A 26336-nucleotide genomic window follows, 5' to 3' on the forward strand; every position below is an offset into this window, starting at 1 on the left:
GTTACCCTCACTCTCCACCGCAGTCGCAATCAGGGCTACATTTTCTCAGTATGGCCTAAGGTCACCTCACTCCCTGCATATAGTGTGAGGGCTATCATTATCGCTAATTAAATGTTGCTGAAGATGATGGAAAACTTTACAGCATCCATGAATATGCATAACTTTTTTTTTCCTTTTGTACTTTAACGTACAGTGAGTGCAGCATTCACTGTGGACCCACCTACTCACTGTACATTTACTCACCCACTCACACTAATTCACTCATTCACCAACCCACTCACACAATAATTCACTCATTCACCAACCCACTCACACACTAATTCACTCATTCACCAACCCACTTACACGCCACTCACATCCTCACTTAACTCCACATATTCACTCATCGATCCACCCACCAAGTCACCCACCAACTCAAGCAGGCACGCACTCACTCACCGAACCTCATCCCTCAGTGGATGAGTGGGAGTGGGTATGCGGCTGGAGAGTGAAGGTGTAGAGGTGTTAACTACGCGCTGTTGCGTAACCTGCGTTGCCACCAGGGCGGTGCAGCATTACCCCTGAGTACAACGGTTGGGGTCAGTCGAGGTGAAACGGATCGTGGCCAGGGTTTGGTGCGAACCAATCAGACGGTTCCACGTGGGAATGTATGATTGGTTCTACCTGGCCACGAAGGGGTATAAGACGGGTGACCCAACGGACCTCGTGGAGTTCGCTCCCTGCACGAAGACAGAAGACTGGGCTGAAGCCTAGCTAGGACCCTGGACCAGCCTTTCAGCCCTTCTAAGGGCTAAGGCTCGGCATACCCAGTGGTCAGGACCCACCGGGCCAGCGGTGGGTCAGATAGCCTCCCTTAGGTCCTAGCCGGAGGACTAGGATAGCGGTAGACGTGAGTCCCGCCAAGTCCGGAGGTTGTACCTCCTTACGTATCAAGGAGGTTAGCGGTAGACGTGTGAGTCCCGCCAAGTCCGGAGGCTGTACCTCCCTAGGGTATCGGGTGAGGGGACTGAATATCCCTGTGTGTGTTAAGCGATGTATAAGGAAATAATACAATAAACAGAGTGTGCCTCCTAAAGAAGTCTGCTCGTCCTTACAACACTACAAAGGTATGGGCAAGGGTGGGGGATGGGTTATGGAAAAAGTGAAGGCAGGAGCAGATTGGGGGTTAATGGGAGGTATCAAGGGAGGGGTGAGCGTGGCGTGCGGGGAGAGGAGTGAAGTGAGTGAGGACAATGATGGCAGTGGCAAGGGGAATAATTTGTCAAAATTTGTATTCATGCTTGGGCTACGCAAGACCGAGTGTTTACGTGAGAATGGAGTTACATTGTACTGTATGCACAGTTAATAAGTGAGGATTCTTATAGAGAAAGATCTGCCGTATAGCCTTAACAGACTGCTGGGGAAAGTGCCGTTAGGGAGCACCTATGAAGGCCGGCATGGCATATGATGGAGTGGGTGGCCAGTATCACGCCCGGCTGCTTTTGTCTCCCGAGTAGCGATGTTTTACACACTGCACCTGGTGCTCAATTGAAACTGAGTTGATATCACGCACAATTCTGCACACACAATTTGTGAAGTAGTGAATGCAAGGTGTGCCAGTCTTACACTAGATGTTTACATCTGTGCAGTCCACGCTGAAGCCTCTTCATTTCCTCGGTGCCGATGCCACAGCCGAACAGGTTGAGTGTCTCCATAGGTTCTTCTCGCTGCAGCAGGATCCAGGAGATGGCAGCGCAGTCTGGCAGGGACAGCCTTGTGAATGACAGGTCTATCTCAGTCATGGACCGAGTGGCATCACTCAGCGACTTGCGGTCGTGCAGCTCGTGCACGCAGTGCAGGAGACTGTTGAGCCTGTGTTTGTCAACCATCCGATTCTTCATGCTGCGATTGAGCCACTCGATTATTTCCTTTTGATAATCTGCAGATGGAGGATCCAAGATACCCTCAAAGAACTTCCATGGAGTGCTTGATGCCAGTCCACAAAAAAACCTCTGAAACACATCAAACCTCCCATCTTTGCTATCCTCAATAGCCTTGATGACGTCATTCACTGGCCATGTTGAATGTGACAGATGCACAGCTATCGCTGCAAAGAATTCCTGCATTGTCAAGTGTGAAAATGAATAACAACTCCCTTGTTTAATGCCCTCACATGTGAACACTTTGTTGATGAATGTACTTCCTAGTTCAGAAGAACTAACAACAAACTCTTCTAGATCTTTTTGGCTGAACATCTGGATGTTTTGCTGAACCCCCTTCAGAGCCATATTGCCAAGAGACGATACGATTTCCTTGGCACAGCAGCTGCCACGTCCATGGTGTACTATGAGCCCAAACACGTATTGTGTGAAGAGGTCGGTCATTGATTTGAGGATAATCTCAGAATGTTCAGACTTTTGTAAATGTTCCTTCAGTGTAATGGCTGCTATATGGCAGAATGAAGGGTTCTGGGACAATGTATTCACTGTTTCATTTTCCTGCAGGAGCTTGAGTGCCCTTTCTGCTAGACTCCTATCTTGGTAAAATTTGTTAAAAAATGCTATTTTATCTTTATTGGAAAACCCAGTGATTTCAACAGCTCGATCAACATTCACTTGACTCAGTTGTTCCATGGCAATGGGTCTGGTCGTTATCAAGACCGAGGCCTTGGGCAAGAGATTTCCATTCACTAGGGCAGCAATGATGGCTTCTACTGTTGCCGTCTTATGTGGATCAGTGCAAGCATTGGCATAGAGAAGGCGCTTTCCAAACTCGTCCAACCCATCCATAATAAAAAGGGTTATCTCTTGGTTTGTGAAAACCTCATCCGCTTTGTTTCCCAAACATGAGTGCAGCACAGAAAACAGCTCTGCCAGTGACACCTCTCCAACATCATTTATCTCCCTGAACGTCATGAGCACAATGTGCTCAAAGCGTTGTGCAAATACTCTCTCACCTGACAGAAGGCTGTGCACAATGAATTTGCTCAACATGGTTTTACCACTGCCTGGAGTCCCCACTACAATAACCAGTCGGGGGTGTGTTTTTTTTCCAATGGGATCAAAGAGATTATTGCAAGTCATCCCTTCTCTCTGTGCTCTCTTCATCAGCTCCTCGTGCTGCTTGCCTCTCGCTAGTAACTCGTGCTGCTTGGTTTCTTGATGGCGGTAGTAGGGAACCAGAATTGGCTTCACCATCCTCTCTGACAAAAACACTGCAGGTTCTCCAGGTCGTGCGTTGTAGTCTCGTGTTAATGATGTCAGCTTCAGCAAGAATTCTCTGTAATCCTCACCAGGGTTATCTAAATTAAACAGAAATTATTTAACAAATTAGTTTCATTTATACTAAAAAAACATTCCTATAGCAGAAAAATATGATTAAAATAAACTAAGTAATTAAAAAAGCATAGCGAATTCATTCACTATGGATAATGTAGCAACATCATGTACATCACGAATTATTGCGTGGAAGTTTTCACGATGTGTATTCTACAAATGCAAGTTTTATAAACACTGTACCTTTGTAAAATATATTTTTCATCATGACAAAAATGTTCCAACCACTTGTCTCGTTTGTTTTGCCTGTGAAAAAGAGAGTACCACCACATTTAGCATTACGATGTACATCAGCATTATCAAAAACTAATTCAATTTGGGTGCAAATTTCAATCCTGCCTTGTCCTACAATTATTGATTTTTGTTGTTTAGGATGTTGAATTTTACTTTTTATATTTCACTGGTATTGGTGCTGTTTCCTCTCCCATCTCAAGCTGGCCTACATCACGTAGCACGGGGGCTACACTGTGGTGGAGTGCAGTACACCAGGCACGGTCCTCTGCAGGCAGAGAAGATGCAGTGATTGCACACTGGCGGAGCCAGTTGGGGGGGGGAGTGGGGTGGCACGTGCCTTCCCAATGATCCGATCGAAATCCGATCGAAATCCTTAATTTAGATCGATAAATCGGCATTTTGCGACTGCCACTGCCACTGTGTAGCATATTACTGTGCCAGAGACTCTATGAGATGATAGGACAATAGTCTGAGTCCATAATTGGCAATAAGTAACGGCAAAGCAGTTATAAGTGATTCACATAAGTGTACGCAGTTGCGTATACAGTGCACGACTTCCCTGAAGGGACACCTTCAGCGAGCGCGATGCCGATCACACACGGTTCGAATTCGACCCTCGATCGTTGGCTGCGCCATCGCCGCACACGCGTCGAATAAAAAGCAAGGGACAAGTCTTTACGTAATAACAACTCCTATATAAAAAAAAATTATTGCTGGAGGAGTTACCCCCCTACCTGAAAATCCTGGCTCCGCCATTGTGCTTGCACCTCCACAATAACAGCCACATAAATCACAGAACTCGTAGCATCCCACGTGATGCATCGTAGGTTCACTTGAACTTCAACTAACCTGGCTACTGCATCATCAGCAAGCACTGTGGCATCCCCTAGATTGGGGAGAGTGGAGATTTCCCTAATGACAGATTTGCTCGACATCTTTCATCACAGCTTTTCAAGTTAACATCTAACTCGATGGCTCATAACTTTGATGGTGTTATTTTAATCTCTCCGTAATCTCTCCATAATAAAATACTTGGAGTCATGAGTTAGAGTGGACTTTTTACAAACGATGAGGGCTTAAATATTGACATTTTATTTGGAGGAAGTTTTAACCAATTCAAGTCAGGGTGTAAGAGGAAAGTAGGTTCCGTTATATGAGTCAATGGCAATATAAGGCTGGGTGTCATTAGAAATAGCAGTGATAGTCGATAATAAAAACGTATTTTTTTCTCAAAACGAGGAGATTGTACTGAGAAGAAAAGATGGCACAGGACTGCGCCATGTGGAACACCACAGAATTAGGGCTTCTGAACAGAAGACAGTGCTTGCATGGAAAAATATTAATCAATTCCAGGGGTTGAAGCAGAACCAGGAAATAAGTTTGTCAGACAACACTTGCATCGCCATGAAGATTCAAGAGGATGGAGTGGTGTCAAAAGCAGCCCAAAGGTCAAGAACTAGAAGCAGCATCCATAGTTTAACAGAAATGGTCATTTGCCCTGCATAGGGGAACAGTTTCAATGACATGGCCTTGGTGGAATCCAGATTGTACCAAGTCATGGAGACCATGGCAGCAGATGGGTTTGCTGCCATTGCCAAACATCTTGGGCTTGACACTTGAAAGAGAGCTTCATAGGTCATTACATTATTACAGCTTAAATACCATGTCTGTGTCTGAAGAGGAGGTAGAAAATCACCATGTTTACGTCTTTTCCAAGGAAAGGGAGGTGTGGGATATGACGAATTAATGAATGTTGGGGTCCAGTGTGGATGTAAGTTTTTGATATTTACACACATTTTCATTATCCATCTATCCTTTCCTCCCAATTGCTGATAAATTGTAGTTTCCCTGCTATGGAATGGAATAGAAATGTCCTCCTTCTGAGAGGAATGTTGTCATGCAAGGGTGGTGCAGTTTGCTAATATTAAATGACAATCTCAGTTCAAAGCAATTCCTTCACCTAAACTTGCCAGAGACATGTGAATGGCTTTAGCATCACTCACGAGAAGCTGCTCCAGGGATGGCTTTACCCGCAGTTCTGCTCAGATCGACACCGATCACGTTGAGCTGCTGCTCATGCTGTGAGATCCACTGATCCAAGAGAGGGATCTCGGATCTCAGTCGCACGAGCACATCTTCAAGAAATATCATGCAGACTTGTTCTCCCTTTATGAGCACCAGGTTAACCAGACGCCATGTTTGCACAACGGGGTCATTCTCGCTGTTAAGAGACGCGTATTCACTGTCCAGGACTATCCCTGTTTGATAGGAATGGTCAAGCACTTCTGAAGACTTCGCCTGGAGGTATTTCTGCAGATTCACTTTGTTGGTTTTAATGATCTCATATGCAGGATCTTTTGATGCCATCACGACAAATGCATCGAGTCACCTGAAGAAAATGAAAACAAACCACGTGTCACCTGTAAGCATAATCGTGTAATTTTAGCCAGGTACGGGAAAGAATAATAATTATTAAAATAAAATGCTGCTACTAAATTCTGAGAGGTATCGGTTAGATACAATTATGACTTTAGGTATTTGATTGTGAATACATTGAGCTATGTAAATTGTAATGTAAGCTTAAAATTGTTATTTTAATTTATGGAAATACGTTAAATAGTATCGAAACACCTTAGGGATCTCAAAACACTCTTCAGCGCAAGCATATGAAGATTCATATGAACACAACACTACGACAAAAAAAATGTCAACCTAATACAAAACACCACACAAGTCTAGCAGATTAAGCAGCTATGTGACACCACGTGCTCACTGCCTCGACCACCGTAATACCACGCAGACGGCGAATTGCGCTGTAATGTGCAGTGATCGGGAAAGCGTCACCTCTCGTTGAGTGACGATTATGATGGAGGTGGAACGGCAGAGGGTGGGAGCCAGGTTTGATCTTGGGTGGTCCCTATGTAGTGGGCACTCCCATGTTCTCAATGTATGGGTAGAGGGCGCTCTGAGGTTGTCTAGCAGTGGTATGATGTCACATACGCTTCATGGATATTAGTGAACGGGATCTTTTGTGTGGTGAAGCCAAAACTTAAAGTACACACATGAGGCAGCGTCAATGTTACTGTGATGTTCATTATGTTAAATAAATCACTTATACAGGACAGCAGTGGTCCAGGAGTCTGTGCAGCCACTTTCCTATGCCTTTGAATCTCCACCTACATTGTCTCTTAGGAATCCTTCAAAATGAGTGGCACGTTACATCATCATCAGCAGCCATTGTCTCTACTGCTGGATGAACGCCTCCCAATATTTGTTTTACATAAGAAATTAATGAAAAAAAATCCTTAATTTAACATTTTTTATTAGTATCAATCATAATGAAGCATCTCCGTAACAGCATCTGGTCAGTGAGCATGCACCACGTGCATTTACAACAGCACGCAGAGCATGAGACTATAACGAGTTTTGTACATCATGTTCGTAAACCCAAGTGACCCATTCTTTAGTTTGAGATATTCATACATATAACTCGTGTATTGAGCTGTGTGTATTGCACCGCTCCAAACTAAATATCAATACTGTACATATACATGCCGATCTCACTTAATGAGCGTTCTTTCTACGAGAATGCCCCATAACAAGCAATTTGAACGTAAACCAATTTTTTTGCAAAATTAACAAATATTTGCGTAACGAGCGGAGACGGCTTGATCAAATAGTATTCTTTGGCAGCAGGGAGCACACGGTGGCCTGCAGTTGTTTGCATCGCGCGCTTTCAGATGCGCTTCTGCTGCCGTCTGAAATTATCTTCCTTCTGATATTAGGAAGCCACTGGGGCGATTCACTTTATTGAAAACTCATTTCTTTATAAGTGCTTTTTGCGTTTAGTTTATTGCCCTTCCTCCTCACCTCACATTCAATAACGTATTGCACGTATGATTTGCTGAGCAGTCAAATAATACGAGGAGACAATGCAATGGGGGGGGGAGGGGGAGGCCGTGGGCTCTGTGCTTTTTCTCTCATACAGCACACATCTCCACGAGAATTATGAAAAAATGACACCTGGCAAAAGAACATCCATTGATGTTTATGCCCAAGTTGCAACAACTCCCTTGGCTTTACTCTTGTGCAGCTCCACGCTACACACAGCAGACTCACGCTCCGAGCTACAGAGGATCAACAGTCGAGCGTCTTCTACGCCTACAGCACGAGCTCCAACACAAACATGCCCCATGGAGCTCCACAGACTGGTGGGTCAAGTGCTGTTATTGAGCCCCTTTAAAGGCTGGCACGCAAAGTGGGGTAGAAATGGAGAGCACCACACCTGGCCACCTTTGTCTCATAGGTTCAGCTGATTACCTATTGTACCAGGCACTCATTTAATGCAGACTCAACCTAGAGGACCCAAAATCAGTATAGATATCACATGATATTGATAACTGTGACTGAGTTTGTTGTGCAGCATGGCTCGCCACAAACACACACATAGGCGATGTACACAAACATACAAGATACAAATAAGAAAAATCTCCAAAAAAGTTTTTGACAGATTATTGGGATTAGTTCTGCAAGCGAGCACCTAAGAATGCCGGTATGGCACATGAAAGTAGTGGATACATACACAATAACAGCCATTCGACACTAAAAATTGGTGACGTCAAAAATGTGCTTGTGCCAGGCTAAGTGCACATTGAGGTCATGTGGACTGTCGAAGGCTTATGGGCAGGTTACAGGATAGATAAAGGTGCCATGGGTTGAGTGACAGGCATGACTGGCAGATCTACCACCTGTACTCCCTACTGTTCCAACTTGCTGCATTTTATTCGTCCTGTACTCCGCTCGTTGTAGTGAGCATCACTTCTCCGCCCTCCGTTATTGCTGGAGGCGGACATCCTTCACAAAACTCCTCCAGAGAGGCTGATCTTGACAGCACTGGTACGAGCTGTCGGCAAGCCCAAGCAGCTCCACATCCTTATGTTACACAGCAGTCAAACTCTTGCCTATAGCGTTTAGCCCCTTATATCTGGACAAACAGAAGCTGCTTGTGTACGCAGTGACTGGGCATTTTGGCTACACGACCCAGCCAGTGCTGCCTCACCTGCCTTAGTATCTCATTGATGGGAATTTGTCCAGATCTTTCAAGGATCTAAGCTGCTCACATGATCTAGTTTGTTAAACCCATGGTGGATCGTAGACAACTTGAACATGCAAAACCAATGTAGATGTTCCTTTAAAAGGGATCCACATTTCTCAAATGTAGAGAAGGGAGGGGGTATCTGGCTGAGAAGACCCAGAGATGTATGTGGAGCGACAGGCCATGCAGCATTCACAGTACGTTACGCAATTGAGATAATTATGTTCAACCGATTCGGAGCATTACCTCTGCTGCCAAACTAGAGCTGGTCATATGCACCTTTTTCCAGGTATGGAAAATTGTTCTGCCCTGTCCAAAACTGCCCCACCACTCATGGGGAGTGGAGGGACGGGAGAATACAATGACACAGAATACCCAGGCAGGTGCTTTGTTTTTTTGTGGGGATGAACGTAAACCCCATTTCTTAGTAGTATGCTCGAAGTTCAACGAAAGCTTATAAAGTTTATACTGGATATAATTTTGATGGTGGGGATGGTTGTAATGTGGAGGTGGGCAGTGGTAATGCACGCTACTGTCTAATGAGGAACCGACAGTTTGGGACCAATTTCAAGATTATGTAAACAACGCCGCCAAGACCTGCTCAAGAACCCGTTGCAATATTCAGAAGGGATGGATTAGTGATTAAACTTGGTGTTTAATTGAAAAAAATTACGTAAAAACTGCTACTAGGGCCCATAGAGGACTACAAGGACCTAGGACGGCAATGCAAAACTCAGATCTGGCATGACCAGAGGTGGCCTGATGAAAAAACTGCAGCAGTTGAATAATAAGTCTTAAAAGAGTCAAATCAAGGATTACTTTGCAAACTTAAGTCAGCTCAGGGGAGCCTACTTTAATGTTCCATGTGCAATTACAAATGCCAGTGGCAAACTCCTCATCAGTAGCATGCTAGAAGTAATTATGCTCCCAAATGCAGAATCGCTCTTCGTCATATCCCTTTGAAGAGCTCATGCAAGCCACAGCAACCAAAGACCCTACACCTTCTGCATTGAGCCATTTGAGTATAAAGTGAGAGGTACCCTAAGAAAAATGAAAGAAATCACTAGTATCCAACACTTGCAATATCAGAGCAGAAATGCTGACACCCAGAGGCTCAACTATCATCACATGGGTGAGTAAGATCTTTTAACACATGTGGAGGGCAGGCTTGAAACCAGCTTTCAATGATGCAGCCTTTTTGGTTGAACTGCAGGCAGTCTTACTCGTGCCGTGTCAGTCATAGAAGTTGATGGACCATACTTATATTTGCCTCAAGCAAGTCTTGACGAACAAAGTGGGGTATAATCTGCTGAGTAGTGTAGTGAAGGCTGTGAAATGAGAAATAATCAATTAGAGTGCCTTTAAAAAGAGCCTCTGTCAAGGTGATGTGCACATCAGTGAGATACAATCATCATTGGGAACAAGAAGGTGTACATTCAGCCTACATTTCTAAAGAGAGAACATACAGTGATGATCACAGGATAAATCTGTGGATGGTAAGTGACAGGCCCAAATAATTGCATCAAAAGAAAAGGGAATGAGTGACCTCCGAATGAGTAAAGGTTGATTAGAAGTTCCAACAGGAAGCCTTGGTTGCTGGGCAGAGAATGAGTGAAGGGGAGTAAAGCGAGATGGTAGGGACGATATAGGAGAACATTGGGAGGGGAATGAGATGATGGGAGAGGCAAGCAGGAGCGTGTCCATGGTGGAACTTGAAGACAGCAAAGGGGATATTGTGCTTGATGCAGAAATTAAGCGGATACCAGTGGAGGGATCAAACACGATCACAGCTTTACCAATTAAAAACCAGGCAACAGAAACAAACATGAGTACAGCATTACCAAAGACAAGACTGTCACACTATATAAAGTCCCACTCATTTCATGGATCGTTATTAAACAAAGGTGTCGCTTTTATCGACATTGTGAACTTGGGATTTTACGGGACAATGAGTCCCATAGGCAACACCACGGGCTGAAGGGCACAGTGGGGGCTATCGCTCCCTCGACTGACTGTGCGCGAGTGACAGACTTCAGCCTCTATTGACGATTTCTGTGAAGAGGGAGGTGGAAGCCAATAGAGTTAATTTCAACAACAAACACCGTAACATTTAAATAGACAATGTTTCTGTTAAAATACGATTTACAGTACGTTACCATTTTTACACACTTCAAAGTACTATACTCATATTATAAGCAGCGTTGCTGCATTGATTGATGCTGTCACTGATGGAGATAGTAAAAAAATCATCAGGCAAGATGAGACGTGCATTCTAATCCGTGTTCCAAATGTCCTCGCCCCGTGGCATAGCCCCTAGGCTCTAGCACAAGACACTGATAAAATTTGACTCAACATCAGCAGCGCCACCTCAGCCCTGCCCCTATAGCCCCCCCCCCATCTCCCCCCATCGTGATGTTATTTATCTTCAGAAAAAAAAACTTACATTCGTCGATAATACTGCTTTAAAATAAAACATTTATAATAACAGGCGATTCAGGCAATGGCCCTTTGTCATATCACTTCAGTCTCCTCGACTTGTGACATCGGCGCCGCCGATGAGGAGCCACGTGTGAGCGCCAATTCTCACATTGTGGAAAATGAGAGATGACTGAGCCTCAATTGTCTCTTGTTAACATCTCCACTGTGCGAGATCATCCCGTTCAGGCTGTGGGATCTATTCTGAACGTATTCATCAGCAATTGACTTAAAACAGTTGCTCCATTTAATAATACATCATTCATAAACAATGTGGCTCAAGCACCCATCAAAGGCCACCAGTCTAGTCGTCATCACATCGCAGGCGATTGAAGCCTATAATAATAGGACATCTTTATATATTTTGTACTAGCTTTACTACCCAGCTTCGCCCGGGACTTGGATTCACCACGCCCGGCCGCCTTTGTCTCTCCAGTGGTGATGTTCACACACCACAGCAGTTACTCGTTTCAGGCTGAGTCGATCTAAGGGAGGCCCAGGATCGGTTAAAATAATCGTCACCAGTGGTGGCCGTGAGCGGGAATTGAACTCGGGTGACCGGGTTCGTAGCGCAGCACGCTAAGCACTACGCATGCGCGGGTCACATGACAGATGTGACGTCACAGCTCACTTGCCGTGCAAAAAATATATGCATTTTTGCCCCTCCCCCCCAAAAAATGCAAAAGTGTATTCTTCTTTGGTTCTTTCGGTAAAGTCACGTAGAATGAGAATAAAATAATAAATTGATAAAATAAAATAACACAATAATATTCTCACGACGTTTTGGCCACAACACAAGCGGCCTTCATCAGGTGAAGGGACGAGACTGTCTGGTAGGACAGTGCTGGAGTGAAAAAGCCACGCTCAGATCACGACCTTTAAGCTGTGTGAGAAGAAACAAAGCGCCTTGACAAAGGAATTAGCATATAATTTAGCATTGACATGGCTGAGTGATTAGCTTGTGACTGGTCACAGAAATGGCTATGTTAAAGTTAAAGCATACACATCCGCAGAGGCACCCTTTGACAAAGGAATTAGCATAGAATTTAGCATTGAAATAGCTAAGTTAAAGCATACACATCCGCAGAGGCACCCCTTGACAAAGGAATTAGCATAGAATTTAGCATTGAAATAGCTGAGTGATTAGCTTGTAACTGGTCACAGAAATAGCTATGTTAAAGTCATAGCATACACATTCACCGAGGCACCTAGTACAAATCAAACAGGATAATTTAGCATTGAAATAACTAGGCGAATTTAGCATTGAAATAACTGAGTGATTAGCTAGTGACTGGTCACAGAAATGGTTATGTTGAAGTCAAGGCCTACACATCTGAGCTATTCACAGTAACTGCTGTCACACCGAGACACTTACCGGTTAATGATATCATTGCCCATGTCGACGTTGCACTCAAGGCTTGAGTCACATCTCTGCAGACGTAGCAAGATCTGAAATCGCTGCAACCCTCAAAAACGCTAAGTTGCCACCCAGCAACATCAGCAAAGACGAACGTTTTGAATTATCTCAATTAAAAAAGAGGGATGATATTGTCGTCCTCTCAGCCGACAAGGGCAATGCCACTGTCATCATGGACAAAACAGAATATAACAACAAAATCCAAGAACTACTCAACGATGGCAGCTATACAAAAATAAAGAGATCCCACCAACAGCCTGGTTACCAAAACGAACAAAATCATCTCTGATTCAACAGCATTAATTGATGAGATCAAACAGTTCTCGTTGAAACCCTCTGCTGCCAGACCACCAAGATTATATGGCCTTCCAAAGATACACAAAGAAGATACACCCCTTCGTCCCATCGTCTCTACTATCAACTCCCCCACCTATAAACTGGCACGTTTTCTTGCTGATATACTGCGACCTTTCACTGGAAAAACCACCTCTGCGGTACTAAATTCTACTCACCTGGTATCGACAATCAAAGGCATTTGCCTGTCCCCAGACGACCTGCTTGTCAGTTTTGATGTGGTGTCCTTGTTCACCAAAGTCCCGGTACTTGACACCATCCTTATCATTGAAGACCTGGTTCATCAAGGACTGCATACTGATGTACCCCCCCTGGTGAGACATTGCTTAACCAACACATACTTCACCTGGAATGGAACTTTCTACAAGCAAACTGAGGGCACCCCAATGGGCTCCCCCCTATCTCCGGTTGTAGCCAACGTATTCATGGAAAAATTTGAAACTGACGCCATCCAGACTGCCACTCTACGCCCGACCTTATGGAAGAGGTACGTGGATGACACCTTTGTCATCTGGCCACATGGCCAGCCTGCTCTAGACCAATTCCGCGACCACATCAATTCCATACACCCAGCCATCAGATTTACCATGGAGGTCGAAAAAGATGGCAAACTACCCTTTTTGGATGTCTTAATTAAAAGGAGACATGATGGTTCAATGAGCCACTCTGTCTACAGGAAAGCTACCCATACAGATACTTACTTGAAACCGGATTCCCACCACCATCCATCCCAGAAAAACTCCCTCATCAAGACTCTATACCATAGAGCCCAATGCATTTCCGACCAGGAACACATTACCAGTGAACTCAAGAACGTACACCAGGCTCTCAGGGCTAATGGTTACTCCGACTACACAATCCGCAAAGCCATCACTCCAGTCATGAAGAAGGATCCTCTTGTGGAGCCACTCAAAACCATCACCTTACCCTACATTGCAGGGGTCACTAAAAAGATCTCCAAAATCCTGAATAAACACAAGATCCAGGTCCGATTCAACACAGTACATAAAATCCGTGATTTAGTTCCATCTGTAAAAGATGCTGTTCCAGACATACAGTACCTGGGCGTTTACAAACTAAAGTGCCTCTGTGGTAGTAGCTACATTGGAGAAACCAAATGACATATTTCGGACCGCATCCGCGAACATAAAGCAGACTTGAAACACGGTAGAACGAACTCCTCTGCCGTGGCAGATCACTGTTATAATTCAGTGGGCTCACATGACATTGACTTCTCCAAGACGGAGGTTCTTTGCAAACCAACCGGCTACCATGAGAGATTCGTTCATGAGGCCATTCACATATACAAGCACAGAGACAATTTCAACCGAGAAGATGGATTCTGGCTTAGTAACCATTGGAAAGATGTTTTAAACCATTTCCGTTCTTAATTAATTGTATTTTACGATGACCTTCAGACCGCAGCTCTTTCACCAGCATTGACTCTTAATACCTCTCACACCACGGTTAATGGTATGGTTTACAACATGGAGTATAATAGCGCCTCGCAGCTGTCTCTCTCCCCCTCCTCTGTTCCGACCATGGATGAACTCGTCCGTCTGAACGGGGCCCGTAGCTATCTGTGTTGCTAAAGTTGAGGGTAAGAATCCACCCATTTTTTTGCCATATAGCATTGTGATATATAACGACTTATTGTTGGTAGCTTAGCTGATTGGAGAATATAGAGTTTATTGATAACATTAAGGTAATTTATATTTTAGTTTTTTATTGGTTCACTATGTAGTATTCATTATATATTGTATTGTATACCCAGTTACTGTGAATAGCTCAGATGTGTAGGCCTTGACTTCAACATAGCCATTTCTGTGACCAGTCACTAGCTAATCACTCAGTTATTTCAATGCTAAATTCGCCTAGTTATTTAAATGCTAAATTCTCCTGTTTGATTTGTACTAGGTGCCTCGGTGAATGTATATGCTCTGACTTTAACATAGCTATTTCTGTGACCAGTTACAAGCTAATCACTCAGCTATTTCAATGCTAAATTCTATGCTAATTCCTTTGTCAAGCGGTGCCTCTGCGGATGTGTATGCTTTAACTTAGCTATTTCAATGCTAAATTCTATGCTAATTCCTTTGTCAAGGGGTGCCTCTGCGGATGTGTATGCTTTAACTTTAACATAGCCATTTCTGTGACCAGTCACAAGCTAATCACTCAGCCATGTCAATGCTAAATTATATGCTAATTCCTTTGTCAAGGCGCTTTGTTTCTTCTCACACAGCTTAAAGGTCGTGATCTGAGCGTGGCTTTTTCACTCCAGACTGTCCTACCAGACAGTCTCGTCCCTTCACCTGATGAAGGCCGCTTGTGTTGTGGCCGAAACGTCGTGAGAATATTATTGTGTTATTTTATTTTATCAATTTATTATTTTATTCTCATTCTACGTGACTTTACCAAAAGAACCAAAGAAGAATACACTTTTGCATTTTTTGGGGGGGAGGGGCAAAAATGCATATATTTTTTGCACGGCAAGTGAGCTGTGACGTCACATCTGTCATGTGACCCGCGCATGCGTAGTGCTTAGCGTGCTGCGCTACGAACCCAGCCACCCGAGTTCAATTCCCGCTCACGGCCACCACTGGTGACGATTATTTTAACCAATCCTGGGCCTCCCTTAGATCGACTCAGCCTGAAACGAGTAACTGCTGTGGTGTGTGAACATCACCACTGGGGAGACAAAGGCGGCCGGGCGTGGTGAATCCAAGTCCCGGGCGAAGCTGGGTAGTAAAGCTAGTACAAAATATATAAAGATGTCCTATTATTATTATAGGCTTCAATCGCCTGCGATGTGATGACTAGACTGGTGGCCTTTGATGGGTGCTTGAGCCACATTGTTTATGAATGATGTATTATTAAATGGAGCAACTGTTTTAAGTCAATTGCTGATGAATACGTTCAGAATAGATCCTACAGCCTGAACGGGATGATCTCGCACAGTGGAGATGTTAACAAGAGACAATTGAGGCTCAGTCATCTCTCATTTTCCACAATGTGAGAATTGGCGCTCACACGCGGCTCCTCATCGGCGGCGCCGATGTCACAAGTCAAGGAGACTGAAGTGATATGACAAAGGGCCATTGCCTGAATCGCCTGTTATTATAAATATTTTATTTTAAAGCAGTGTTATCGACGAATGTAAGTTTTTTTTCTGAAGATAAATAACATCACGATGGGGGGAGATAGGGGGGGGGGGGGCTATAGGGGCAGGGCTGAGGTGGCGCTGCTGATGTTGAATCAAATTTTATCAGTGTCTTGTGCTAGAGCCTAGGGGCTATGCCACGGGTCGTGGACATTTGGAACACGGATTAGAATGCACGTCTCATCTTGCCTGATTATTTTTTTACTATCTCCATCAGTGACAGAATCAATCAATGCAGCAACGCTGCTTATAATATGAGTATAGTACTTTGAAGTGTGTAAAAATGGTAACGTACTGTAAATCGTATTTTAACAGAAACATTGTCTATTTAAATGTTACGGTGTTTGTTGTTGAAATTAACTCTATTGGCTTCCACCTCCCTCTTCACAGAAATCGTCAATAGAGGCTGAAGTCTGTCACTCGCGTACAGTCAGTCGAGGGAGCGATAGCCCCCACTGTGCCCTTCAGCCCGTGGTGTTGCCTATGGGACTCATTGTCCCGTAAAATCCCAAGTTCACAATGTCGATAAAAGCGACACCTTTGTTTAATAACGATCCATTAAATAAGTGGGACTTTATATCGTGGGACAGTCTTGTCTTTGGTAATACTGTACTCATCTTTTTTTCTGTTGCCTGTTATGTTAATTGGTAAAGCTGTGATTGTGTTTGATCCCTCCAATGGTACCCGATTCATTTCTGCATCAAGCACAATATCCCCTTTACTGTCTTCAAGATCATCCCTACAATGCGTTACGCTTCCACATGGGAGGGTCACGTGACAGATTTCACGTCAGAGCTCACTTGCCGTGCAAAAAAAATATGCATTATTGAGCTCCCCCCCCCCCCCCCAAAAAAAAAGTAAATTCTTATCATTTCTTCATGGTGTACAGTTTGGAAAGTACCGACATGGCAAATTTCAAGTTTGTTGCATGTCGGGAAGTACGCTAATCATGTTTAACAGACACATTCACAACTTTGCCTTTTATATAAATGGAGATAAACTAATGCAGGAATCCACATGTTTTTAAAGTCGTGGATGTTTCTTGACCATACTTCACCATGTGGGTTGTTGAGGGGGGAAGCAGGATTGATTTAGATATCACCTACCACTGACATTCACCATGGCAGGGAATCAAACTCATGTGACAAAGTTCATCTTTCTGCGCAATATCTCCTGTAACACCACTCTCATGTTGATGATTATCCTCGGGGAAATTATATAGAAACTATTATAACGGGTTTTTACCATCATGTGATGAGTACCCATTTCACAACGAGAGTGTGGGGCAGTGTGGTTCGTCGTGGGTACGGATAGTGAGGCCACCCGGAGGGGTTTCCAGAAGATGGTCGGTGAAAACTCTTGTGCTGCCATTCTCTGCCATGTGATTCTCTGAATCTATGTTCTCTGAGATTTGTAATTAGATTCTTCATCAAATAACCATTAAGCATAAAACTGAACATCAACCACTGGATAAACCCAGAAAAGAGGGTGATATGGAATAAGTGGGAAGCATGTTCCATCAGCCCCTGGTAGCTTGCCAGAATTGTTCTCTCGCCCCCCATCAAAGATAATCCATGGGGGCCTCAAGCCGCTCTGGACCGTTGCCACCATCCTCCGAGTCTGCGGAAATAGACAGATCCCGTTCTTTCCCTCTCTGCATCCGTTAAAATAGAGGGTAAATAATTAATTAGCCAGCATGGAAAAGCTGCTGGTATTGATAAGATCAGGGACCTGTTGAGATCAGGGACCTGTTGACCCAAGAAGAGAAAATGTATTCTTTCCATCTTATATAGGCACGACATCATATCCCGCAGTCACACTTCTACAAGTAGCTAAAAAGCAGGGACACCATCACCAAGGCTGTAAACAAAAACTTTGCCAAGATCACCCACCCCATAATGGACTGGCTCATGGAGAAAAAGAACTAGCAAAGGCGTGAAGGTGTGCCATCACCTTGATTCAGGGGACGAGCAGATCAGACTAACACCCAAGAAACTGTGGGAAGCACTGCTGGGGTCTGACATCCACCCCTCACCCCCAGATATAGCGAGCCTTGGCAGCTGGTCCCTTGTCGTTCCCCTTGAAAGTTATCCCATTAAAATTCATGCATGGAGTTTACCCAACTAACAAACGGAGTGCAACATTCTCTATCTCTTCTCCAGGTTCTCAGATGCCCACAATGCACTACACAGACATAACCGCATGCTTGTTGGATTGGAGAGTTTTACTGGACCATTGCCAACTACTTCAACTTGATCTGTGGCATAGAGGTCGACCCTTCAGTGGATTCATCCCTGTGGGGCGTGAAACTGGTGGGAGTATCCAAACACCAACAAACACATTACTTCAAGCGTTCTACACCATGGCAAGGAAAACTATCCTGGGAAACTGCAGACCTTGGTAGAGATCTCTAAAGGTCTTGTGAGCAATGGAACACCTCAGCTACAAGCTTAAGGGGAACAAAAAACGAGAATATGAGGTGATATGGGCCACATTCCTTGAGAATCCCACGTAACATGAAACACCTGGACGTACTGAGGAAAGACAGTAACCAGTGGACGCGGGATGGGGAGGAGGAAAGGGTGACAGGAATCACACCACTCTACCAGACTCTGAACGAAAGTTGTCCCCAGAAAGGAAAAAGGCAGAGGCAGGCTCACAGCTTATATTGTTCTGTATATTATTTATTATCCCATTCATTGCTTGGGTTATAATCCCCCCCCCCCCCACCTAGTATCTCTCCCCCACCCTTCCCCCTCTAATCATGCTCCTCCGATCTTTAGCCCTACCTTTAGGAGGGAAAGGAGCCCAACAAACCCCAATCAGTCCCGGTTAGGGGGAGAATAAATACCCAGAGGGCACGGCTCCCAATCACCATGTGCAAATCGGTTTACCCTCTGTTTTGTTCATGGTTGCAGGTTAAATGAAAACATTACAGGAAGAAAAATTCATATTTTTATTGCGCAGATAATAAATGAAACTAGTTTGTAGATTCAAGGTGATCGATGTTGCACTGCTCTCACTTTAAAAATAACTATACTCCCAGTTGCATAATCGTTCTCTGTCATACCCCTCTGAAGAGCTCATGCAAGCCATAGCTTTAGTCATGTAAAACTTTCCATTTTAAATATCTTTCTTATAAAAGAGCCATAATTTAAACTACAGTAAACATAACTAAAGAAATCCCACGTAAACATTTGTGTCGTAGGTCACTTCTTCCTTCTCGCTCGAGGCTTGTGTGTGCGTGCGGGTGGCGTGCGTCGCGCACACACTCAGTCGGAGACGAGGTTGTCGCAGGAGGCACCGTCCTCTCCCTCTCATACAGCACATATCACCACAATATTTATGAAAATATTGTCACCTGGCCAATGGACATCCATTGATGTTTACGACCTAACGCGTCAACAACTCTCTTGGCTTCACTTTCGGAATGTGGCTCATCCAGCTTTGTCGCACACAGGTAGTGAACTGAACCCAGCCGTGTCAAAACACAGGCAGTGGAGGGAGCCCGACTCTTATTAAACAAAGGCAGTCGACGGAGCAGGGTTGAAAATAATACAATAGAGAACGCATTCAAATGCGTCTGCATCTCAAGAAACTGCACAACAGTCAAACACAGACAGTGATGGGTACAGGAGAAGTGGATGGCGAGAGAGACAGGCTCAGAGAATTATACCAGAAGGAGGGAATAAGTAGCCTCCTAATCAGTCATGGTTGAATAAAAGTCCACAAATGATAGCCCAACGAAGTGGCTTAATACGTGGAAATTTATAGCAGCCAAATAATCTGAATGCATGCTTCCAAATGTGGAGGGAAAAACTGGAGGATCCTAAGAAAAATCAACGCGACCATGGGGAGAACTGCAAACTTCAAATATAGAACAGGCGTCAGGGTCGGAACTGATCCAACACCTCCTTCATACTAGGCAAGGAAGATAACATCTGATTTTGCATTACAATTCAATGGATGGCAACTGTGCGGCAGTGCGCACAGCTGTAGACCCCCAAGTAAAACTATAAAAGTTTTATTTTAGCAGGCAAGGCCCACTGAGCTATATAGCTATTTTTCAGAAGTTGTCACGTTACACGTGATAGCTATCGAAGAGGTTTATCATCACGTGGGAATTGATCATTGCCAAATAATTTACACGCGTGTTTCTAAATGTGGAGGGCAACACCGAAGGGCCAGAAAATAATTCCACGTGACCACCACGGGGAGAGAACATAAAAAAGCCCACTTACGTATTAACTCATTTTTAAGAAGTGACCTGGCCACTAAAGATAGCTCAACGAAGTGGCTTACCATGTGTAGATTTACAGCAGCGAAATAATCGAAGTAATTTCAATGCACGATTCAAAATGTGGAGGGAAACACCGGAAGACTCGGAGCAAATATCCACCCGACCACGGGGAGAACTTCAAACTTCAAATATACAACAGGCGTCAGGGTCAGGACCGACCCCACGACCTCCTCCATACCAGGCTAGGGAATTAACATCTCGCCACAACGGGGACCCATGATAGGGGGTGGCAGGCAGAAGTGAGACTAGTGAGGATTTTCAAGACGGCGATCTTGTATTTTGATTCACAAATGAATTGGGAGCCAGTGGAGGGATCATAATAAAGACCGTAGCTTCACCAACAAAACAGGCGAAACAGAACAAATCTAGTACTGTACTATGAAAGACAAGACTCCCAGTTGCTTGGCACACTTGATAAAAAGCGAGTTCTTAATTGCATTCAAACATTTACAGCGAGGCGGGTTCCACTCCAGTATATAGTCATTGTAAACTTAGGCTTCTACGTGGGAATGAGTCTTATAGGCAACACCACGGGGTGAAGGGGACAGTGGGGGTTGGTCGCTCCCTCACTTGACTGACTGGGCACAAGTAACAGACTTCAGCCCCCATTGACAATGTCTGTAAATAGGGAGGTGGGAGTCAATCGAGTCTGCAACAAAAAACCGTGACTTTTAAATAAGTACTTCTCCTTAAAAATACGATTGACCATATATTACAGTGATGCAAAGGGCAGAAAAGTGACCAAGGCCAACAGGCGCTGTACCAGAATATCGCGTCATATTAATATGGGACGCCGCGGTGGCGAGATGATATCTCCATTGCTTCGTATGCAGGAGGTTGTGGGTTCAATCTCAACCCTGACGCCTGCATATTTGGAGTTTGCAAGTTCTCCCCATGGTCGCGAGGATTTTTTTCTGGGTCCTCCGGTTTTCCCCTCCACACTTAGAAACATGTGTTTTGGTTATTTGGCTGTCTTTCAAATGTCCACATGACAAGCCACTTCGTTGGGCTATCATTTGTGGCCAGGTCGCTTCTGAAAATGCGAATAGCTCAGTGGATTTTACCTGGTAAATAAAATCGTTTTGTTTTGAAACTCACGTGACAAACACCAAATCCAACCAACACGCCCAGTGTAGATACACTGAAAAAAGCAGCAAATGCACCAGAATGAAGCAGGAAACATCTCGCCAAGTCGTATATGGATCAAAGAGACAACGCAAGAAAAATAATCAAATCCACAACCAGACCTGGATATGATAGTAAAATAAACTGCCTAGGAGCAGCGTCCTTCACGAGCCTCCTCCGTGCCTACAGCACGAGCTCCAACACAAACATCCCCCATGTATCTCCACAGACTGGTGGGGCAAGTGCTGTTATTGAGCCCCTATGAAGGCCGGCATAGTACACGAGGGGGTCGGTTGTCACAACCACGCCGGATCGCCTTTGTGTGCGATCTTTACACACCGCCCCAGGTACTCATTTGAGTTACACACACACTGACCTCACTACCGCCCACCGTGCACACACACTCACACGTGCTACACCATCTTGCACACACAGAGAGAGACATTCGTTAACACTAATAAAAAGACCCCGTGTAGACTACACAGGCGGTTTATAATCTGGATCACACCACCCACCGTCCCCCACGCACCACAAACTCCCCACACTCACTCACGCCGTGAAGTGTCACACCACCCACCGTCTCCCACGCACCACAAACTCCCCACACTCACCCACGCTGTGAAGTGTCACACCACCCACCGTCCCCCACGCACCACAAACTCCCCACACTCACCCACGCCGTGAAGTGTCACACCACCCACCGTCCTCCACGCACCACAAACTCCCCACACTCACCCACGCTGTGAAGTGTCACACCACCCACCGTCCCCCATTCACCACACTCCCTACACTCACTCACGCCGTGAAGTGTCACACCACCCACCGTCCCCCACGCACCACAAACTCCCCACACTCACCCACACTGTGAAGTGTCGAGTCGCCCGCGTCACTCGCCCCCTGACACGCGCAGACGCGGCCCCGCTCGCCGTGTCGCCTCCTCTGCCGCTCTCTCAGCCTCAGGCCCTGACGCAAGGAGTGGCATCAAGAAGTCTCCTCCAGTAGCAGCAGCAGGAAGGAGAGGGGTAGGGGGGTGAGGGGAGGGTTGGTGGGAGGGGTGAGGGGGGGTTGGAGGGGTGCCGGGTGTGGGGAGCTGTGGCACCTGCAAGCACTGTTCTCTATGTGTGGTAAGTGTTACGTTTGATGTTTTATTACTTATTATGATTTGTATCTCTCATGGTAATAAGGTTTCTCAAGCATGGAACATTACGGGGCGGAAAGTAGCTCATTTTTTAGCATGAGAGTCAATGGGGTAACGATGATTGTTCGACGAGTTTTTGCTTATCGAGCATTTTCCACGGAACGTATTTTGCTGGTTAAGCGAGACACGCCTGTGTTACATTGTACTGAGACAATGTTGGTTATTGTGATTGTGAGTTCCTCACCAGGTGACGTGTCATTGGTCTATGAGCTCAACTCACGATAACCATCAATGTGATCAGCTCACCTTTCACGCAACTCGTGTAATGCACTGATGAAGGCAGTGAAACTCATGAAATATCTAAAGTGAGTCATTTGTTCCTAAAATAAGCATTGAGGTGGTGCTTATTTCCTGCTCACAGCCATCTTCCGGTGGTGGTTATAATTCTACTTTTCTATGACGGGAGCGATTTCTAGTCTCAATATCGTGTGGCGATTTTTATGGCTGGGTAGACAGTGGCAGTGTAGCAATCATTGCTCAATGATATTTCTATTTTTCTGACCCCGGGCGACTTGCAAATGAAACTGACTTGACTTCACCTGATTGGATTTCCCCACAAAGTCGTGCTGATTTTATCGACCCATTAAGGATGGTGAGATGAGTCAACCCCAACCAGGGTTTGACCTCAACCTTTTAATTGCAAAGCCGTTTACTCTACTACTGAGATACCAGGGCAGTTAGTTAACATATGAGTATTATCATCCTTAATAGAGTTTTTTTGGGTTGGATCGTGTAAATTTATAAATGTGTTGTTGTAACCCACCACCACCCGACACAGTCAACTAGTAAGGGTTGTCACGTAAACAGAACATGCCAATTCGTCACTAGTACAGCACACCGGTGTGTTGGAGAGCCAAGCCTCAACATTTACAATCTGAGTACGACGTTACGCCAGTAATTACAACTAGCTTAATCAGATTTGAGAAGTCTAACTGTTTCGTTCCTTATACAGAGGCGTAGATGTGGTAACTACACTTCTGCTCTCTGCGCAAAGTGAGGGGGGGGGAATAATGAGCCAACGTACATTATGCATGTGTATTATGCGAGCCCTTTGATCTTGTCCTTTTTCTCTATTGTGTGTATGAAAATAGCCATACCAACTATAATCCCTATTGGAGTATGGTTCCCTTTAAAGGCATGCATTTAAATAATGTATTATTTGATTATTCGCTTCCACGCAGCACTAAGGCGGTAGCTATCCGAACGGTTAAAATATTTTTTACTTCTTTCAATCTCGATATATTCTCTAATTAGTCTTGGCCAGTAGTAGCTAGTTTTGCAAAGGAACTTCAACATTAAATTTTGATTTAAATCTTTCGTAACTGCAGTAATTCATATTCTTAGTTTTTTCGGTAAAGTCACGTTGAAGAGAAACAACAAAATAACAAAATATATATAAAACAATAAAAAATTCTCACGACGTTTCGACCATAACTCAAACGGTCATCATCAGGTGTGTCGGTTTGCATAAATTTATTTTTAAAACGGCACATTTATTTATAAAAAACGTTGGCGTCACGCGCAGCGATTGGCAGTTTGCCCAGGACTAGTCCATCTATTTTTTTTTTAAAAGAGGAGGGGGGAGACGAATTTTTTTATAATGTATGCTGTCTGAAAGCCACTGTAAGCGTGAACAATCAATTAACAACTGAAATGATTTATCAAATCTTTCCAATGATTGCTAAGATAGAATCCATCTTCCCGGTTGAAATTGTCTCTGTGCTTGTATATGTGGATAGCCTCATGAACGAATCTCTCATGGAAGCCAGATGGCTTACAAAGAACCTCCGTCTTGGAAAAGTCAATGGCATGTGAGCCTACTGAATTAGAACAATGATCTGCTACGGCCGAGGTGTTGGTCCTACCGTGTTTAAGGTCTGCTTTATGTTCACGAATGCGGTCCGAGACATGGCGTTTGGTTTCTCCAATGTAACTACTACCACAGAGGCAACTTAGTTTGTCGACACCAGGGTATTGTATGTCCGGAATCATATCTTTTACAGACGGAACCAGATCACGGATTTTATGTAATGTGTTGAAACGGACCTGGATCTTGTGTTTATTCAAGATTTTGGAGATCTTTTTTGTGATCCCAGCAATGTAGGGTAAAGTGATGGTTTTGAAAGGCTCCTCAAGAGGGTTCTTCTTCATGGTTTGAGTGATAGCTTTGCGGATTGTATAGTCGGAGTAACCATTAGCCCTAAGAGCTTGGTGTACGTGCTTGAGTTCACTGCTTATGTGTTCCTGGTCGGATATGCATTGGGCTCTATGATACAGAGTCTTGATGAGAGAATTCTTCTGTGATGGATGGTGGTGGGAATCCGGTTTCAGATAAGCATCCGTATGGGTAGCTTTCCTGTAGACAGAGTGGCTCATTGAACCATCAGGTCTCTTTTTAATTAGGACATCCAAAAAAGGTATCTTGCCATCTATTTCGACTTCCATGGTAAATCTGATGGCTGGGTGTATGAAATTGATGTGGTCGAAGAATTGGTCTAGAGCAGGCCGGCCATGTGGCCAGATGACAAAAGTGTCATCCACGTACCTCTTCCATAAGGTTGGGCGCAGAGTGGCAGTCTGGATGGCGTCAGTCTCAAATTTCTCCATGAAAATGTTAGCTATAACTGGAGAAAGGGGGGAGCCCATTGGGGTGCCCTCAGTTTGTTTGTAGAAAGTTTCATTCCAAGTGAAGTATGTATTGGTTAAACAGTGTCTCACCAGGGGGGGTACCTCAGTGTTTAGTCCTTGATGAACCAAGTCTTCAATGATTGCAATGGTGTCAGGTACAGGAACCTTGGTGAATAAGGAAACTACATCAAAACTGACAAGCAGGTCGTCTGGGGACAGGGAAATACCCTTGATTGTTGATACCAGGTGAGTAGAATTTTGTACCGCAGAGGTGGTCTTTCCAGTGAAAGGACGCAGGATTTCAGACAAAAAACGAGCTAGTTTGTAGGTGGGGGAGCTGATAGTAGAGACTATGGGACGAAGAGGTGTATCAACTTTATGTATTTTTGGTAAGCCGTATAATCTTGGTGGCCTGGCAGCAGAAGGTTTCAACGAAAACTGTTTAGATTGATCAATTAATGCGGTTGAATCAGAAATTATTTTGTTGGTTTGTGTGACGAGGCTGTTGGTGGGATCTCTTTTTATTTTTGTATAACTACCATCGTCGAGTAATTCTTTAATTTTGTTGTTGTATTCTATTTTATCCATGATGACAGTAGCATTGCCTTTGTCAGCTGAGAGAACTACAATATCATTCCTCTTTTTTAATTTATATAATTCAAAACTCTCATCTTTGCTGAGGTTGCTAGCTGGCATCTTAGCGTTTTTGAGGGTTGCAGCGATTTCAGATCTTGCTACGTCTGCAGCGATGTGACCCAGGCCCCTGAGAGCAACGTCTACTTGGGCAATTATATCATTAACTGGTATGTGTTTAGGTGTGACTGCAAAGTTTAGACCTTTAGCTAAAACGGATTTCAGACCATCGGAAATAGAACTGTTACTGCGATTAATTACGACTTTATTAACGTCTAACTTTTTGGTGTGTGGGTCCGGTCTTTTGTTGAAGAGGAGGTTAAATTTGGAAATCAGGTTTTCCTTACATTTGGTCGACATAGTAGCAGCTGAAGAGGCAGTCATATTGTCTACATGTTCCCAA

General features: G+C 44.4%; 1 long non-coding RNA gene across 1 annotated transcript; it reads right to left on the reverse strand.

Annotated features, from left to right (window-relative positions):
• Window positions 1–1476: 1476 nt before the first annotated feature.
• Window positions 1477–22509, reverse strand: LOC142908471 (uncharacterized). The gene is made up of 4 exons (XR_012931799.1): window positions 22332–22509; window positions 5552–5937; window positions 3498–3560; window positions 1477–3280 (listed from the first exon to the last, which is right to left on the reverse strand). It is a non-coding gene; the product is annotated as an uncharacterized LOC142908471 (long non-coding RNA).
• Window positions 22510–26336: the final 3827 nt, after the last annotated feature.

Source organism: Petromyzon marinus (assembly GCF_048934315.1).
Source record: "Petromyzon marinus isolate PM22_M1 ecotype Great Lakes invasive population chromosome 84 unlocalized genomic scaffold, UKy_Petmar_22M1.pri1.0 chr84_unloc.4, whole genome shotgun sequence".
NCBI classification, from domain to species: domain Eukaryota; kingdom Metazoa; phylum Chordata; class Hyperoartia; order Petromyzontiformes; family Petromyzontidae; genus Petromyzon; species Petromyzon marinus.